Source organism: Aquila chrysaetos, chromosome 19 (genome assembly GCF_900496995.4).
Source record: "Aquila chrysaetos chrysaetos chromosome 19, bAquChr1.4, whole genome shotgun sequence".
NCBI lineage: Eukaryota > Metazoa > Chordata > Aves > Accipitriformes > Accipitridae > Aquila > Aquila chrysaetos.
Genome location: NC_044022.1, coordinates 4942794 through 4962107, shown reverse-complemented (window position 1 = coordinate 4962107; position 19314 = coordinate 4942794). Strand labels below are relative to the sequence as shown.

The 19314-nt window shown below is 43.4% G+C and overlaps 1 protein-coding gene across 5 annotated transcripts in view; it reads left to right on the top strand.

Moving 5' to 3' along the window:
- Positions 1-19314, top strand: part of MTUS2 (microtubule associated scaffold protein 2) — a 314225-nt gene that overhangs the window by 31143 nt on the left and 263768 nt on the right. The gene's annotated exons all lie outside the window — the stretch shown is intronic.

The window sequence follows — 19314 nt, the reverse complement described above, 5'->3', positions numbered from 1 at the left end:
ACTTCTATGCTGTAGGCAACTATTGATTTACAAAATTTGACTTTAAAACATTAATAGTTTTTAGCACTTCCACAACAGTATAAAGATATCTGTAGTTGGCTCCTGCCCAGATGGAGCATTTGGGCTGAGATTGCTTTGCCTTGCCAGCTATGGTCTGGATGATGTTTCTGGCCAGAAGCAGAGTCCTCAGCTTTTTGGCTTAGTTTCCTATTGGAGTATGAAGTTAAACCTGGCAGGTCCAAGGAAGACTGTGTTTTACCCTGATTGTTGGAAATTATCCACCTTTACTTGGGATGAGTCAGGCAGGTTTCTGTATATATGTATATTAAGGGTTTTTAAAATCCATAAGTAACAATGTTCTATTTTCCTCTCAATCCATAAGTACAGGTACTAGTTCTTACGCTGCCCTTGTCATGAATTGATGAGAAAGTCCTTTACAAATGGGATCACTGCCACTGCACTATTGCACACATTCAGGAATGACAGGACAGGAGGTGGGAATTATTTTGTCTCATTTTTACCATCTGAAAGTTGAACTGGTTATTCAGGCTCCCACCACGTCAAAGGGAGAGCTGCACAGTTCATCACACTCTGGAGGAGCTTCCTTCCCTTTGAGTATGTGATGTCTATGGAGTTAAATAGCTTTATTTTCCAGCTCAGTCCCAGGTCCTGGATCAGATAGGCTGCGTTTCTTTGCTTCAGATGCTTGCCTTTTGGAGACAAATAATTATTTCCTTCTGAGACAAAACTCTTGTTAGTTTTGAGGCCAACTTACTGAGGGGACTGGCACTGGAGGAGTTAAGGGTGACACCACACCAGGTCTGGCTCCCCGCATTGTATACAGTCCTCCAGTGCTGTCTCAGCAAAAGGGTTACCAAAAGCACCCACGTGCCCATGTCTTGCTCCAAGACATGCAATACACCCTTCATGCAGTTAAATGCTGCTCTAGTGAGCTGCAACACAGGCCTCGCGTTCTATCAGGAAATTTTGAATGGAGAAAACAACCAGTTGCCACATGGCACCTTGAGCTTAAGCAAAGCTCTTAATATATGGATGTGACTAGGTGGGTATAGACAGGGGTGGCTGTGTGGGTGCTTTGAGGATGAAAGACCCGTGTGTGGGGTGGGTGTCTTTGGCAGGGTAGACGCTGTCTCCGTTGGCCAGGGAAGTGCTTACCTGCTGAGCTCAGCTAGATGCGTTTCAGGCAGCTGACAGATGGACCACTTCTCACCTGGCGTGACTTGTACAAGGTCACTTCAGCAGGTGAATGCCAAAGCTGGATGCAAAAGCCAGGCCCATGTGTTAGTCCTTAGGACACATCACCTCCCCAGCACCCAAACAGCCCTGCCTTGTTTGCGCTTCCCTCATTCTCGTGTGGTTTGTGAAATGCCTGGTTTAAACACCAGTGCCTTCATGCCCTACAGTGGGTCTGGGTGGGCAGCGCTTAGCACCACGGCTACATGAGGATGTGAAACCAGCCATGCCTGCAGGATGAGAGGAAAAAACAAGGGAAGAATGGTTCTTCTCCTAGATTTTGCAAATCACAGCTAAGATCCTGTTGTGCAGCAAAGGCAGCAGGTGCCTGGCACAGTCAGAGTGGTCATGGTGGCCTTAACCAATCTTTTACCAGCCACTAAACCACAAAACATTTGTGAACACTGCTGCAGTGTGCTCCTTTGCTTTCTAGTTCCTATGGAAACATGCTGTAAGAATGTCTAAAATAAGTACAGTACTTTGAAACTATTATTATTTTGATCTTTCTTTTCCCCCAAAAAATCTCCTTTACCGCTTTTCTGGCTGAATTTTTAATACGTTAAAAAGGTCATTGTCATTATCTGGTAACAGCGTGCTACCCAGCTTACCCAGGTTTCTGCATCCTGGGATCTGATGGATCCCAGGATCTGATATGGAGATTAGTGCTTTCTTCTTCCATTCTCCCTGCTCAATGGGGTGGCAGGTTGTGGGTGTAAGTGTCAGATATATATATATATGTAGGGGTGTGTGCGTACACACACTGAATGGGGCTTGGCTCCAGCTCCCTTTGTTCCCCATGTAGTGAATAGGACAGTTGTTTGCCACAACAGGTGAAGGCGCAAGCTCATTCCCAGCTCCTTTTAGGATCATGGTGTAGTGTTGGCTGGGAGGGTGTGCTGGATGTCACCTAGTCCAGCTGCCCATCGAAGCAGAGCCCTTTTCATTGGAGGTACAGGAGATGGTTGTGAGCCAGACAGAGACATCCTGCAGGTCCCCTTTGCCCTGCAGCAGGGTCAGTGCTGGAGCAGGCCATGGGCTGTTTGGGACAGCTCTTGCAAAGGAAATTACTTGTTCTACCCAAAAGGATGCTCAAACTGGTAACTGAAAACCAGGCTGTGTCTTTAAAGCGCTCTTCACAGGGCTCCCGTGGTTTCCTTGTAAAGCTGTCATCTCCCCTAGAGCAGTCTTCCTGACCTTAGTAATGTCTAAGATTTTCAAAGTAGCCATGTCCCATTTTCAAAAGCCACTTTTGACAGGAGAGCTTTAGGAGAACTAGGGCTAAATCTAGTAAAGGTCTAAAAAGCCTTATATAAAGCTAGGTGCTAATTTTTGCTCATTTTTAGGCTTCTGGCTTCTTGCAGTACCCTGCCTCAGAACCAGTGTTAGATACCAGCAGAAGAGCTGGAGATGCATCTTTGATATTCAAGGGGGAAGCAGGCACTTAAATCCAGAAAAGCACTTTAGGAATTTTGAGGCAGTGCCAAAACCCATGACACCCCTATGTGCTGGATACATATTTCCTTCGGTATCTGCATTCCCCAAGCGTCTTCTGGTCTGGGGATCTACACATCTGCTGTTTCTGTATGGCCCTACAGGATACCAGCAGTGGAGGTAACTACAAAAGGAGGTTTGAAATGAAAGGGAGTTGACACTGGAGCAGTATTTTTCATGACTGCACATCCTAGACAAAATATATTCCAAAGAGTCATGGTGGTATGGATCTAACTGACGTTATGCTTTAACATTAAATCATGTCTCAGCCATTTGAGAAATGTGGGCATCTGTTTGAATCCTATTCCAAATCATCAGGCCAAATTCTGCTCATGGGGTTACATGTGCAGAGCCAGCGAGCAGCTTGCTGTGTAATTATGCACCCTGGTTTACGTTGCTGCATGTTTAGTCTTTGCATGATGCTTTATGTGCTTGTGGCAAGCATAGTGGCAACACCAGATCTGTTTTATTTTGGTGCAACACCAAAGGCCTGCAGAAGAAATATAAGTCTAATCTTAGGGACAGAAGAAAGTTTTATAGACTGATTTCAGGGTTGCTACCATAGTGGAGTTAAACACTCATTAACCAAGTAGACAAATTAAAATGTAAATGCTGGTCCAAAAGAAAGTATTGTGAAGCCTGGCATTTGCATTTCATATCTGCGAAGATCCTTCCTGGCTGGAATAACAAGCGTTGGCTCCAGCACTAAAGCAAATACTGAGAGAGATGAGAATTGTGAACTCTGGAGCAGTAGTGGATTATAAAGAGAAATGGCTCTGTTTTAACATGGAAATGCAAGGCTGAGATTTTGATTGCAAGGGCTCTTCTTGAACTGCTTGGAGCTGAGCCGCTGTAGATGTAACCTTTCTAACCCAATTGATAAGTTCATGTGTATGCACAGTATCGAGGTCATTCACATTTACCCTGAGTAGCCCAGAAATGAATGTGCTAAGACTTCAAAATATGTTGCCTTTCGACCCTTTCATTGTAGCAGATTTCTCTCTCCCTCTCCTTGTTCATCTATGCATTTTATGCTGGAAAAAACCCCAAGATATCACCTGATATGCACAGATAACTGATAAATGAAATGCTAAATAAACAGCTACACGGATGAGAGAGTAAAGGGCAGTTGGAGATGCATATACCTGCAAGTATGAGGGACAGGTACTCTGAAATAGGGAATTATTTACACCTTTACTAAATCACTGCAAATTTGTTTAGCAGTCGTGGGAATTTTGGAAATACCTTCAATTTGAGAAGGACAATATTGCAATGATTTAAAAGTATTATTCTGGCATATGCCATTAGATAATATTAAATCCCAACCATAGTCAAGTAATTGTTAAACTCCCTTAAGAGAAAAATTGTAAGTTATCTTGAAGGTAATGGACTCATGAGGAATGTATGTGTGTGGTTCAATAAAGGAAAATCACAGAACGTAAAAGTGATTTTTAAAGGTGACATTTGCACATGTACATTATTATTAATTTTGTCCTTGTATTGATATATTTCATAGCCTCCTAGTCTTGCCTACCACACCAAATAAATTTTCTTGGCCCCCAGTGATGTCAGACATACCGAACGTGGCATGAATGGTAATGATAGATGGTCGTACTTCAAACTGAGACATAGTGTCCATTGGGTTCCCACAGGAATTCGCATCAAGTCTGGTTGTAACTAATGATCTGTGAATACAAAAATCAATTGAATTTGAAGGCAGTACTGGACTGGGAGGTGTGCAAGCTCTGCTGATGACAGAGAGAAGTTTATAGCTGGGGAACTAGAAATACTAGATTTCTTATCTGTAAGGCTCAAAGATGACAAATGTAAACAGATCTGTGGAAAATGATCTGAAAATACGTAAACAGTAGTGCTAGGAAAGGAAAGAGCTGAAGAGAAGGGCTGGAACTGAAGTGAGACGTACACCCCTGCAAAACAGGTCCTAGCTTGTTTTACGTTGGGTAGCTGGGGCAGTGGGTTGAGTTGCTCTCTGCACATATCTACAGTTCCCCACTCGTCGTAGATCTGAGACTGCTATAGAATTAAAATCACTGGATGAAACCCAGCATTTAACTTTTAGATGGCTAAAGCTGACTCTAAGATGGATGTGCCATAGGGAAGAGGAAAGAAGCTGCCAAATTTGCCATGTGGCTTGGGACTCTTGGGCAGTCTGGTGGCCATACACAAGGTCTGAATTTTCTTCAAAATAGTGCACTGAGTGTAACTTATTTCTGGCATGTTTTAAAATGTGGACAACTGCATTCCTTGTTTTTTAAAATGCCTTTTTTTTTTTTTTTTTTTGAAACAATCTTTTTCTTTGCACGATGTTGCAATACAAAGAAAGGCCAGTGAGTAGCGGAGGTGTGAGCAGAAGGGTACTGCCACGGAGTCCCATTAGAATAGATGGGGAGGAAAAAGCAGAAAAGGCAAGGAGAACAACCCCTGACACAGAGCCACCCTCACTGAAACATGGATCTCGGGTCATGTTAGTTAAACTGGGTAAGAAGAGGGACAGCAGTCAATGCAGGTTTTGATGTCAGAATTAATTTTGTCAATCAATACTCTTTGCCTAATCAAATATCTGTATGCCTTCAAGGATTAACACTTCTGTATTTAATTTATCTGTCCCTGGTTAGGATCAGAGTCAGGGTAGATTATAATAATATCCACTTTAACTTTGATTCTGTGTTTCCTCGGCTAAAACACGACATAAGTTTTGTTGTCTCAGAAAATACTTTTGCACATACCTAATGCGTGTGTGTGAATCCTCCCCCTCCTTTCCTAGCCGCAAAGAGCATCGGTTTGCGTAGATGCCCCGGGGAATTACATTTTAGCGCATCATTGTGTTTGAAATTCCAGATTTCTTAAAGTGAACCTACAGCCTATTCTCTCTTCAACCACATAAGATACTTTTTTTTTAGATTAGAAGGATGCAGGACTTAAAAGAAAGGAAGATTTGCTAGCAAACAGAGCACTAAACTTGAGCATCAGGAGGTCATCAGCACTTCCCTCATTCTGTTATTTATCTGTTTAGTGACATGGGATGAAACATTTCACTGCTCTGTTTATTCCACACGACTTTGGTGTTTCCCCACACTTTGTTTTATCCTGTCCTGCTGTAAACTCTTTGAGGTGGTGTCTGTTTCTTACTGTATGTTTGTAAAAAGCCTACAGCACTTGACTGTCTGCCTGTGAGCAACTGAAAATGAGGGCATATTTGGGGATGACAAAAAAGTAGAAGATGCATGTCTCAAGGGGTTAAATGTAATAAGTAGTTGAGACAAGAAGATAATTTTTTTGGTTGGGCCTAAGATGCCTGGCCTATTTCTAGAAGGAAACTTTCATTTCTAGTAGCAGGACTACATTGGGCATAGTCCGCAGGAATTCAGCCAGAGAGGAAGACAGTTATGAAGAAAAACCTCTTTTGCTGAGCTGTGGTTCTTCATGTTAATATAATGCATAATTTCCCATTGATCCCTCAGATATGGTGGTTTTCTAATATGCAGAATTAGTGTGCGTTGCTTCAGATGTCCTTGGGAAGCAAACATAGTTTTGGACTCGTACTGTCTGGGCTTTGCCCCCTACGGCAGGTCCATGTCCCTGAGCTGGGACCAGGACACCTCTTCTGGAAACCTCCCCCCATCCCTCTTCTCTGCTGGGTGGCTGAGAGCAGTTACAGATAAAAGAGATTTGAGGACTGCAAGAAGGAAACAGGACCACCCCTGCATCCAGACTGGAGAGGCTGTGAGGGACCATGGTGACAATTTTGACCTTCTTTTGTTTCCCTCTGCCTCTGGAAAGGGCGTATCAAGATTTGTTGGATAGTGCTAGATTTTTTCAGAGCCCTGTGGATGCTTCTGTGAGCACTATTACTGTATTCTTGCACAAGGTAGAGGCCAGTTGATAAGAGTATTTTGCTTCAATCAGATCTCGGTGATTTCCTCAAATCCGGTTGATAAAGCAAAGCCCAAACTACTCTTAGATCTTCAAAGCGCCCATCCACCTCTCTGATTGTGCCCAGACCAAGTACTTCAAAGAGTTAAAAAAATCTATAAATTAATTCGTCTGGCCTGTTTCCTTCCCTGAGATATTTCATTATAGGACAGGTTGAACACAGGGAAGAGATTAGCAAGTTTTTGTAGTTTTGTTCATGTGCATATTTGGATCAAACTGTTATAACATTTTTTGTGAGATCTGCAAATTGTTTTTTTAAAGTAAATTTAATCCCTTTGAGCATATTGTGCACTTTATAGCTCTTAAATGATGCTTAAGCTCCAAGTTCTGTCACTGTTTATGAAAAATGGGTTGTCTTCATTTGTAAAATCATGAGAATCTCTTAAGCCTGCTGGCTTTTGTTGCAGTCAGTGGGATATTTTTGCTTTGCATTCCAGCTGGAAGAGGATCAGCTCTCCTGCTACTGGGAAATGTACCTTTAAATTGTCCTGCATCCTACTTCATTAATTGATGTATTCTGCACTGAGCCATGACATTTTCATTTTCTAAGCCATTTCTTAATTCCAACACTGAATAATTAAAAAAAAAAAAAAAAAAAAAGCCCAAGGAAAACATATCACTGAAGACCATCACAGAAGCTGTATATACAAGAAGACATGCAGATTGTAGGGTGGATTGCAAACATAGACGAAGAGCTACCTAAAAGCCAACATAATCCAGAAGCTGTATCCCCAATTATGCATATGTAGGGTTTTCAAATGAGTGCTGCAACACCTTCATCGAGTGCTTGTTTGGTACTTTTAACTACAGAACTTGGTGTGGAGTTACAGGCTGACATAGCAGAGCAGTGTCATTAACCTGTTTTCTCTAGAAGATGGGATAAATGTGGAACAGCCTGTTCTCTTAAAATGATTTTTTTTAAACACCATCTACACAGATAAAGCATGCAGTGGTGTCCTACCATATTTCTGCAGGAAAATTAAATAATAACAAAGGAAAAGGGAAAAAAGGCAGTGCTTTTTGTGAGGGACTGTGAGGAAGCAAACTGAAATTTGTGGGTTACTTGCCAAGAGCCATCATTCTGTGTCTTTGGGAGAACAGCAAGCGTTTTACACTATCTTCTCCCCTGGTGTTTCGCTTTTTGTAACAATACAAAACCATAGCAATGTGTTTTAATCTTTTGCCTCTCTGTATTGCGCCTTATCTTCTTCTCCTAGGTTTCCAGAGAAAACAGGATTCAGAAACTTTGATAGAGGAACAGATCAGATAAATCTGTGCGGGTTTTCATCTGATTTGTACTGAAATGACACTACGTGCAGTGCTGTGGCAAAAACATGGGGTAAAATTAAGACTACACAGCCTGCAGGAATTATTAAGATTTAATAGCAAGACTGAAACCTGATGTGCCATTCCCAGCCCCGTTGAGCTTTACAGCGTGGCATTTGGATGCTATTGTAAGTGTGTTTCAAAATGAGTCTCTGCTTGGTTATGCAAATTATTCTTGTATCAAGGAACCACTATGTGCTACAAAATTAAAACTGGGAGGAAAAATAACCGCTGTGGGATAATATGCAATAAATCCACTGAAGCTGCTGACTCTGGTGAGGTAACGTCTTGTCCCTCTATGGGTGGAACATTTCTCTATCGAATCATTACAGTTTTGCTCAGAAACATCCTACTGCTTGAACTGCCGTGGGAAGAACAGTAATGTCAAGCAGATATCAGGTTTTCCCAATAGGAGCATCCTGCTGGGAAATGGGGTGCACTGACGTGATGGTCTGAAAAGCTCAGCTGCGGCAGCTCTCTGTAATTGCTATTCCCTTCTGATTTCTTTGCTGAATGCACAAAACTGCTTCTAACAAACAGATCTGAGAAGAAAATCCTTGACTTGTCACTAGTGTAATACTCTGCATGCTAAGCTGGGGTTTGTGACTAGATTGCCTTCATTGTTTCTTGCGATCACTATTTGATATTGAGTCTCTCATCTCCTGCTATGGTGCCAAAGCCTGACACTGAGAGCAAATGCTTCTGTTTCAATTGGTGATGTTTAATTTTTCATGATCAGTGCAGTTTAGTGCCTCCCCAGGTAGGAGGCTCCAATGCTAATTAGCAAGGAAATGTTTTCTGCCTTCACAGGACACATGTGCACTCTGCATTTCGGTTCTGTTAAACAGCTGGGCTGAGTGGGATTGGTGGTGGTTACTGCTGGCTGCACCGAGCAGCCTTTTACTACTATTGCTGCTTGAAGAAAACAGTGCTCAGTTTTCTCTCCTAGCCCACACAGCTGCAAAAGAAAAGCTTTTTTTTATGTGGAGGCTGTTGAAGGAGACATATAGTCCTGCTTGGAAGCTGGTAAGCGTCACATCCCAGAGAGGAGTGCTGTGTTTGTGTGGTGTGAACAAAGGGCAGGCTGGGTTTGGTTCTTGTGTGTATTCTTTAGTGATGAGGAGTTTGGTCCTTATAATATTAGTTGGCAATTGGCTATAGACCTACAGCAAAAATCATCTCAGACCTTCTATGATGTATTTAAAGTTTGGGATTTTTTTGTTTGGTTTTGGTATATAGTTTAAAATGATTGCCGCTTAAGGTTTATTTTCTATGACCGTGTTAAGCTGAAAAGAATGGTAAGGTTTATCTTAGTTTTTTTGGTAAGCTTATATCAAGGCAATTGGATAGCACAGCAGTTATTATATCCCACTTACAGGCTTTTGTATGGAGTATTCTGGGCATTGCTTATGGGGGTTGTTTTGAATGTATACTTTGCCTAATTTCCTAAACTGTTGTTTAGCCTCCTCATTTCATTTTTGAACAAGTCACACAGAATTCTGTTCTTCTCTTTGATTCTGTATTGTTTGCCAGGAGGATTTTCAGCGGTGGTGTGTCTTAGTCTACTGCACACAGAGAGTAGAGCATTAATAAAGAAATGTAAGCGGAGGAATTAGAAATATCCAATCATGATTTTTTTTGGTGTCTGTTTGTGCTGAAGAGAGGTGGCTGAAATATATTAACACAGCAAAACCTCCCTTATGATAAAGCAGAAGGAAAAGTTGAATGTTATGTGGACTATACCCTTCAACACCATAGGCAGAAGAGGCTGCCGTAGAGCTTGGACCTGCCTGGCTGCTCTGGTGCTTTCCTGTCTAGGAAATTCCTGTTTCAGAGGAGGGGGGCCAGCAAATGGAAGCAGCCCTGGCAGGAACTGGGCACAGAGCTTGCTTTCCAGGGTCTGCAGCCAGTTGCTCCCATGTCCGTATATCCCCAGCCAGTGCAGCGGTAGGTCCTGTCCCCGCGGAGACTGCCGGTGGCCTTAGTGCCCGTGAGGCATGGGGTGTAGGTTTGACTTTCTGGGGGGCTGTTGACACGTCCTGCCCCTCAGGGAAGCAAAGAAGAGATCTTCAGCTGGGACAGATGAGCCCCATGACGATGCTTTGACGAGGGGCAGTGTGCCGGGCTCCTTTCCTCTGTGTGCTTTGTGGCAGACAGACTGCAGAGCGGATCCCATGAAAACATTGGGGTGTATATGCCTTTCTGTAGAGGGTCTAAAGTTTTTAGAGCTGCTGTAATTAAGTTGAAGAGATTCTTAGTTTGGAAAACAGAAGTTTAATCTCAGGGCTCAAATCTAGGGCTGAGATTTCTCACAGCAGAGATCCCTAAACCCATAGCAAATCCTAAAGCTGCGCCTTGAGCACAGTGAGGGGTGTTAGGGTCTGAATGAACGTCGCAAATCAAGCCCTTAGGACTTAAATGAGGCCCTAAAGGACTTACAAAGCTGCCAGGTTTATGTGTCCCCACTGACCATATGTGGGAGGTAGGTATATACATGGACAGCCCGGTTTCTCAGCACTTAAGAGGACAGGATTATGAGCACTCAAGAAAAAGTTTAGCAGAAACTCGAGTGTTGCATGGCATGCTGTTGGTACATGGGTTGGTCAGGCTTCTTGGGTCGCTGTCCTCTTGAATACTAGTGCTAATTCCACTCAGCACTTGGGTACCTGTACATGCTCCTCCAGGTGTTACCGTGGGTTTCTAAACAAAGCGAACTGCTTTAAAAATGTCTCTTCTTTCTCCCCCAAATTACAGGAAGCTTGTTAATGTCTTGCAATATTTCAGATTCTTTTGCCAGAGTGGAAAACTTGAAGAAAATTACTTTTTTACCAAAATAAAACACAAAGAATTTATTAAAAATAATTGGAGTGGCTCAATATATTTGACTTTCTGAAGTGCTACTGCTGAGTTATTTTAGTGTGAAGTTGGGAATCGTAACTGAGTAGTGTCAAATCAAGGTGCTGTGTGTGTATTTGAACAGGACAATACAAATTCCAGCTAAAGGGAAAGCTGGCTCTATGTGTAGTGAGACTTTAGCATTTGCTTTCAGATTTTGGATGGGTGTATACGTTGGATGAGCTAAAGAAACAGTCCACAATTTCTTGCCCTTCACAAATTTTGATTTAATCCTTGTTCTTAAAATAAGTAAATGAGAAAAGCCAGCTGAGAGCTTACGGGTGTCAGTGAATGACTATGAGCTGCCACTTTCTTCCACCTGGGCAATGGTAATTCAAGCAGATCTTGCAGTTTTCTCTAAGTCCTGCAGGGTTTGGTGTGGTCCCTCCTGCAGCCAGACATAGGTACCAATGTCCCAGCCTTCATTGATGACAGAAACCAAAAGTGTAGTCCTCATGGAGAAGAAATCAAGAATATGATTCACAGACACTCAAAGAAAGAGTGGTAAAAAAAAAAAAAAAAACAACAACCCTGGCCCAAAGTGTGGCATTAAAAATTAGTAAAATCTCACTTTTAAGGTAGGCTGTGTTATTAGCAATTTTTATTGATAGGATGGTGACATGCTGAAACAAGAGGGTTTTGGAGCTCTGGGGAGGTTTTCTCTGCAGCCATGGAGGCTAGAAACTTATTTCTTTGAAGTTGAAGCTTTCATTCTTATTTAATCTCATGCTTCCTGGAGCCAAGTCCTTTAAGAAAAACACTAATGTAAAATTCAGCAATTTGTTGCTGCTCTTCAGGGATTTTTTTGGCAAAATTGGTCTTGTTCATCCCCTTTGTGTTCAATCAAAATTAGTGAGCCGCACTTGCCACAGCAAATCAGCAGGATTTGCTGAGCCCCCAGCTCCTCCTTTGAGTGAATAGATTGCTGACTTCTTATTTTGGGCTATACCTACCTTTGCCCTGGTATGGGGGCAGCAAAAATAGTTTGATATCGGTGTTAGGCCCCTTCTAATTAGTTTAATATTTTCTATACTCAAACTACAAGGTGGAAAGGTTGTTTTCGAATAAGCATGTCTTGAGTTTTTTGTTCCAGTCAAACGTTCCTTTCAGAAGACGGCGGACCAGCCCCACTGAGGTGTGTAGCTCCCAGCCAGAGCCAGGAACTGAAACACTTTGGTTTGTAGGAGTACATTTTATTATTGGTATGTACTGTGCATACCACATACTTCAGCAGAGCTAAGCAGCCTGTGTGCTAGGGAAACACTTCCAGCAATAAACCTGAGCTGAATAAATTCCTGCTTCCTGTAGCTGGGGAATATCCATATGTCACTGGTGAATTCCGCCAGCTCACATGTTGAAGTTCTGGGTCTGATATCAAGATCTAATTTCCAAAGGGTTTTACTAAATCGGTGCCGTTATAGATGGGGAAGCACATAAGTAAATGCAGATTAATTGATTCAGGAGAACTGAACTCTTTGCTTGGGAGAAGAGTGTCAGGGTGGGATCCTGTAATGGATGTCTGGGTGTCAGGGTAAAATATTGATGATCATTTCTGTGGTTTGGGTCACTGGAGTGGATGAAATTATATCTTATAGAAGAAAATTGATTTGCATTCATTCATGTTTGGGATGCACAAGTAAGTAAGAGTGCCGTCTATCAGAAGACATGACGCTGTGTCTCGGTTGTTTACTATAATATTTTGTGTGTTCAATTCCTACAGTATTTTACCTGGGACCTTTCAGAGATCTAGAAAATTGCTATCAGAAATGCACAGGAATAAGCAAACAGTAAAAAAAACCCAAACCAACCCTCATCTAATCTCATCTAGTATCTAGTTTAAAGTGGCAAACCACCAGGAATTCAGAATTAATAACACTTCACAGCTAATACTGTCTTGTTAAAGAGTTGTGATTTTAGAGCATCCTACTGTGTTACATAGTGACGAATTGGAATTTCAGTGTTAACTTGTAAGTAATTCCAATTTGTCAGTCTATATATCTCTGTTTATTGAGGTAAGAAATGCAAAAAAATTGAGGGTCTTTGTATATGAATGCACAGAAAAGTAGTTAGGCTTATTTCCTTTTAAAGCATTTAATATTTCATGCCTCTTGCCAGCCCAGCTGGGAATCTTTAAAAGCACATCTTTACAAGAGCTGACCAAGATTATTTTTTTTTCTCGGAAAATGCTGATGGATCAAACTCAAAACTGTTAAGTTTAGATGAATTTTTCATTTTATAGAACATTAAAAAATGTTTTGAAACTGGAACAGGACACCCCTGTATTTTCAAAATAAAAGAATATGATTTTGTTTATAATTTCTGGGGGTTTAAAATAAGGTAATTATTATACCCAAAATAAAAATAAAAGGCAAAATAAGGCAATGTTTTGGTGCTATTAAAAATATTTTATTTTCCCAAATACTACAGATATTACTGTTCTTTTCTGAAGATTTTAGGGTCATATTCGTTTGCTGCTTAACCTATGGAAAAAAAAAAGTTCTGCCCCAGAATTAGAAATAACAAAGACTCAGTCCCTTGGGACCCCAGTTTTGCCATTGATTTTTATGTGGAAGACAGACTGGGACCACTGTGAGGGGTGGCCTCATGAAGCTTGTGACAATTATAAGTAGTATGCAATAATGATAGATGAATATGGAAACATACAGATGGCAGCTGGTGGTCCATGAAAGATGCAGGGAGCCACATCCAATTTGTTGTATTGGTTAAGACAGGTTTATTGTTCATCATTGTACTGCGTGGAGTGTATCGCCAGTGTCTGGTTGCTGTGTGTTCCTTCCCTGAATAATTCTTGGACTTGCTCTGCTAGCAATAGCTTATTTTTTAAATACGTATCTTATTGGCTGTGCATTTCTGTCATTCAGTTTTAGGCCATGTCCCATTTCCTCCACTGAATAATGAACCTTTCTTTTCAGCCTTTTTTCTCCCCTCTTTGAAATGAAACAACCGTTAGTGTTTTTCAAGGGTTCAAACTCACCCAGGTACCGCGTATTTTCAGTTTTTCCGTGGTTTTGGCAGTGTGATGAGCACGAGGAGATGCTGTCCTGGGAACACGCTGTGTGTGTCCCGGCAGTACAGGGACCTGTCCACCTGCCCTGACACGGTGGTTGTGAGCGGTCTTGTGAGTACAGGTTGGAAAACTTGACACGGGATCCAGTTTAATGCAAATGATTGTGTGGATAGTATTGGAAGCCAAACCCCTTTCTCTTCACGTTGGTACCCCCTGATGCCAGAGAGCCTCAGTATCAGTCCTGCTGGCCTGCTTTTAAATGTAAGGGATATTTTGGGGCTAGTCGTTTTCCCATTGTACCCTCAGTATTTGCTGGAGAACCTCAGCTCTGCTGCCATTTTGCTGCCAGTGGCTCGTTTCAGACACAGCACCTGGTATTGATTAGAATTGATTAACATTTCTATAGTGCTTTTTCTTAATGTAGAGCTGGGTGTCATTATGCCCACTTGACAGTTGGTAATTTGCATCCTGGAAGGGTAAAAGGTCTTGTCCCAAATAATCGAAGGGATGACAGTGGTTGTTTTGCTAACGTGCCATGGTGGTACCTGGGGTCCTGAAGGAGGGATCTGTGCAAAGCGCAGAGTCCAGTGCCCCTGCCCTGAGGGTCTCAGGAGACCTGCAAGACAGAGAGAAGGAACGGAGGCACGTCTCTACCCTTGCAATGCTGGTGTCCATCTGCTGTATCGGAGCAGCTTCATGAAAAAGAATTTGTAAAGGAAAAAAAAAGTGCTTTGGACATCAGTGTTCTAGCAACTTAGCACTCAGAATCATTTGAATAATTGAAGGTTGTGAGCTCCTGGAATGAAGCAGTGATCTAGTGATGCAGTTAGTGATCTAGTATTGACAAGGCTTGCTACAACATTTTCTAGATTTCTTCTTCCTTTCTTCCTTTATTTGCATTTCTGATCTCTACATAGGCAACTCTAGCAGCAAAATAGAAACTGTAAGGTGCATAGTAACTTACTGCTAAACTGCTACACATAGAAATCCTTCTAGCCTTACTTGAGTACAGCAGGTGCCTTCTCCTTGACTTACAGCTATGAGGAAAAGAAAATGCTTCTGCTTTCCCAGAACGAGGGTGCTGGCTGCTGTTGGACGGGGACCAGTAGCAAGCGCCGGCCTGGATGTGCCGCCTGGCTCAGGCGAGCATGTTGCAGCGGCGTTGGCCTTGTGCAGGAGCTGTGCTTTGATCTGAAGGGCCCTGACACAGCAGATGCTCTGCCGGAGGGACCACCTCAGGCATCAGTGCAAGTCAGACCTCTTGGTCAAGTGTTTCCTCTCCTCCTGCACGAGAGAGTGGGGAAGGGACAGAGGAGAGCAGGAGGAGGTCCCTGAGGATGCGCATGAAGAGGGGCCGTGTTTCTTACCCTGTGTGGGACAACGCTGGGAAGAGCTGGAGGCTCTGCATCCTCATCATGCTCCTGTAAAAGCTGGCTTGTACAGCAAGGTGGTCACTCGGGGAACTGAAAGATAACAATCTTACTTGCTTTTGCTTCATGATGATTATTCAGGATCACTTGAAAGATTTTTGGGTTTTTTTATGCTCAGTTTCTCTATCCAAAAAATATTGGAAATGTCCTGTCTTTTCTCCCCTCTTTGGAATCTCTCAGAGGACTTAGATGTGAATAGCTAGGGTTTTTTTCCTCCCTTAATTGAAAGCCTGCAAAGTTTTGATCCTTAATGAGCATATCTTTTCTTCCAGCTATTTATATGGTACCCATGCAAAATAGATGTTAACATTGCGGAAAAACGGTTTCAACCCATTTGATCAAAATGATTTCTTTTCCTCAAGCAGGGTCTTTCAAGTAAATAAGGCAGACAAGGACTGAATTGGAAGAGAATGTGGCAGCCTACTCTCTGAGGCCCTCTCTGTACACGATAAAGAAGCAAAGAGATCCAAGTATTAGATTCCATCTAGTACTCCATGTGTCTTGATTTGCCCAGGAATGTCCTCTACTGCTTTGGCATTCAGGGCGCCTCGAACGCTCACAGCTGGTCTTACATGGCCTCAGTTTCCAAAAGGCTGTTGCCATCTCAGCTCTCTGGAGTGGCCGCACACGTGCTGCGGGGTGCAGGTGCCTGTACGTCCATCCTGGGTTTCTGCGTGGCAGTGGTGAGACCTTAACTTCATCCCAGAACCATCAGATTCTGTATCACCATTAGTCAAAATTGATCAAATGCCCATTCTCCCTGCTCCAACTCCTCTGTCTCCAGGAGCTGTGAGCCCTGGCCAGGAAGGGCATGCTTCTGTCTCCATCTCAGCTCTGTCCCTTCCCTTTCCACGGCAGCCCCTCCACCTCAGAGCAGCAGTGCTCTGTGCTGCTATTGCAGGCTCCTCAAGCAAGTCCTTAGCTGCTCACTTACTTATCAGAGTCACCCAGCTGCTTGAGCTGGTAAGGGTCCTACCACTGATTGCTACTTCTCAACCACCAGGCCGTGTGCCTTAATATGAAAAGAAATTTTAAAAAGTACTTTGCACTTAGGTGACATGTAAATTTCGCTATAGTTAGCTGGTATTATTTGTCGGGCTTGGATGAATTATGGCATATTATATTTGGCTCTTCTTCATATAGGGTCTTGTAGTACCATTAATAACATTTGCAAGCACTATCTGCTGTTTGGGCAGAAATGGAAGTGCTGTAATGAGTCTGGACAGGGTGGCAACCACGGAATCATCAAATGATGCTCGTGTTAAAGGCCCTGCGAATTCACCTGGGAAGCATCTTTGCAGGGGAATGGACTGGCTACACGTTGAGTGAAATTGGCCTTGGATTTGGGGATGTGTAGAGGTCATGGTAAGATTCAAATGTACTCCCATCAGTCATTCAGAATGTAATAGTTTCCAATACCACATATTCTGCTTAGTACTGCCTTTAGCAAGCAGATAGAGGGAAAAATTAGCATGAGGTGATGCCCACATTTTCTTAGAGAATCAGACCACTCATTTTGCACAGGTGCCTGTGTGTTTTGTGCATGTGAGTGCGTAATCCATCACTTGCAGAGCCAGTCAGCCAGCTATTATTCTCTGGAAAAGGCAGAAGCTAAAATCTGCTGTGGATTTACACTGTGCTGGTTCTTTTTTGTCTGACTGACTACTATCTAGGTTAATATATTATACACTCCCATGTATTATAAATATGTCTATTATAAAGGATATAGGAGGCAACAACCATAGATAAGATTGCAAAATAGTTTTCATTACACAGTTTGCTGGATTTAGACATCCATAACTTAGTGAAACCTCTGCCTTTCCGGGCGAGATATCCCAAACATGGCTTATGTCCAAAGATGACAACCTGCTTTTAGAAGTTTTAGCGATCCTCTTAAACAATATTTTTTAGAGAGAGGAAAGTAGAAAAGGAAATGTTTGTATTTAAAGTAACTTTTGAAGTGCTTTCCTTGGGAAGGCAGGGATCATATGAAACTTTAAACCTGATGGACTGATCATGCTCGTACAGCAGGGGGTTCAGTGTGCTGCAGATTTTGGGGAAGTTATATTAGTGATCATTTGAAAACCAGCTGATGTTTGTACACAGCACAAACCCCATGAGCCCTGCTGTCAATCTCTATATGAATCAGGTATGCATGCAAAGTCAGTCAGTTTTATAATTAGCCACCTGATCCAATGCACTCCTCCGAGCTGTCTCGGAAAGCTTTCCAAGAGTTTCGGGGAATGCAAGGTCATGGCAAACAGAACTTCTTGTAGCAGCATGAGCCCTTCTGCACCCTCTTGGCTGGAGGGGATCAATGTCCTCAAAGTAAATAAACTCAGCTACACACAGGGAGTTCAGAGGAGCCTTTGAAAACTGCAGTCCTGGTATCTCAGGAGGGATGTCAGAGCCCCAGATACTTTCTGTAGGAAAGTCTCCAAGCAGGTGTGCTCTGTCCCCCGCGAGCCTGCTGACGCTGCAGGCGCTTGCACGGATCCATGTAACCCCACTGCAGGGAAACTCTATTAAAGTTGCATGGTGGAGCACTCAAAACCAAATACGTGTCAAGAATAAGGTTAAAGACACAGTTTTACTCCCCCCCATTCCCTTCCCACCCTGTATTCATTCTGTTACTTTGCAGTTGCCTCACTGCAGTGCTTTTTTTTCCTGGGAAAGCACAATTAGGTTGGAGAAAGTGCCCAGGGAAGCAGAGATGCTGCTCGTGCGAGTAGGCACCGTGCAAGAAGCTGTGCTGTCCCCAGGGACCACCCTTGGGATGGACGTGGAGTGGTGCTATTGCTTATTGAGTAGCACGGTGAGGAGCTGAGCGTTCCCGGTTGTTTTTAAGGAGAGGGAGCAGGTGGAGCTGCTGCAAGGACTGCCGGCGTGAGAGCAGACCCTGCGCGGCTGCTGCTTTTGTGGGAGCAGAGGCCAGGGAAGGTCTGTGTGGGCAGTCGAGGGCTGGCAGCGTTACCAGAGACAAAACCGAAGGAGACGTGTAGCGGCAGGGCCCAAATGAAGACGATTTATTGCTGGCAAGGCATGGCATACGCTGCTTTGCTGGGGGAGGTTACTCAAAATTAATTGGTGTGTGGGTTGGGGGTGCCCTCACCTGTGCCAGAAGAGTTTATTCTGCAAAAGTCTGAGGACAAGAGGCTGCGGTGAGGGGTGGGATGGGTGCCGGTGTGGTTGGGGCATGGCCAGCATGTCTGTTCCCGACCAGACACGGCTTTGTCACCTCTGCCCTGTTGCCGGAGCTGGTGTGCGTGTCCTACAGCCGGGCCAAGACCCGATGTGTGCACACCATGGTTATTCTGCAGACTATAAAGATTACTTTACACACATCTCAGAAGCTGGCACAGAGGATTTGCTGTTGGGCTCAGTGTACTAGTAACTGCTGAGAAAAGTGTCTGGCTCCTCTTTTTCTTACAGCCATGCGGGTGGATACCCTTGGAGAGCTCAATGCAGACTTTCCCCAGCTGGCCCTGAGGTCGGGTGGTATTTGCTTCCTTCAGGGACGGGTTTTCCTGCCACTTACTTACCGGGGCACTTGTTTCCCGTGAGACCTATGAGAGGGCTGGGCCTTTCGTTAGCTGCTGCCGCGGATGTGCCGGCATGTCCCCACCACAGCAAGTCTCACAGGTAGTCGAGCTGCATTAGCGGGGCACCACACTAATAAGGAATAAGTTAATAAGTAATAAGCTTCTAAGTCCCTCAGGAGATTCCAGAACAATCAGCCTCAAGATCTCTGTATCACACTTGGTGTGTTTTAAACCTGCCTTCTGTCTCTTCTGACATTTGATGTGCCGATTCACCAGCCGTCTTTCTCCCAGCCGTTTATCGTTAGGCAGCAAGCTGCAGGGAGCCATGTGCGACCCGAGGACTTGCTGCAGGAGCAGCAGCTAGAGTAATGCAGGTCACATTGGCTTTGTTGCT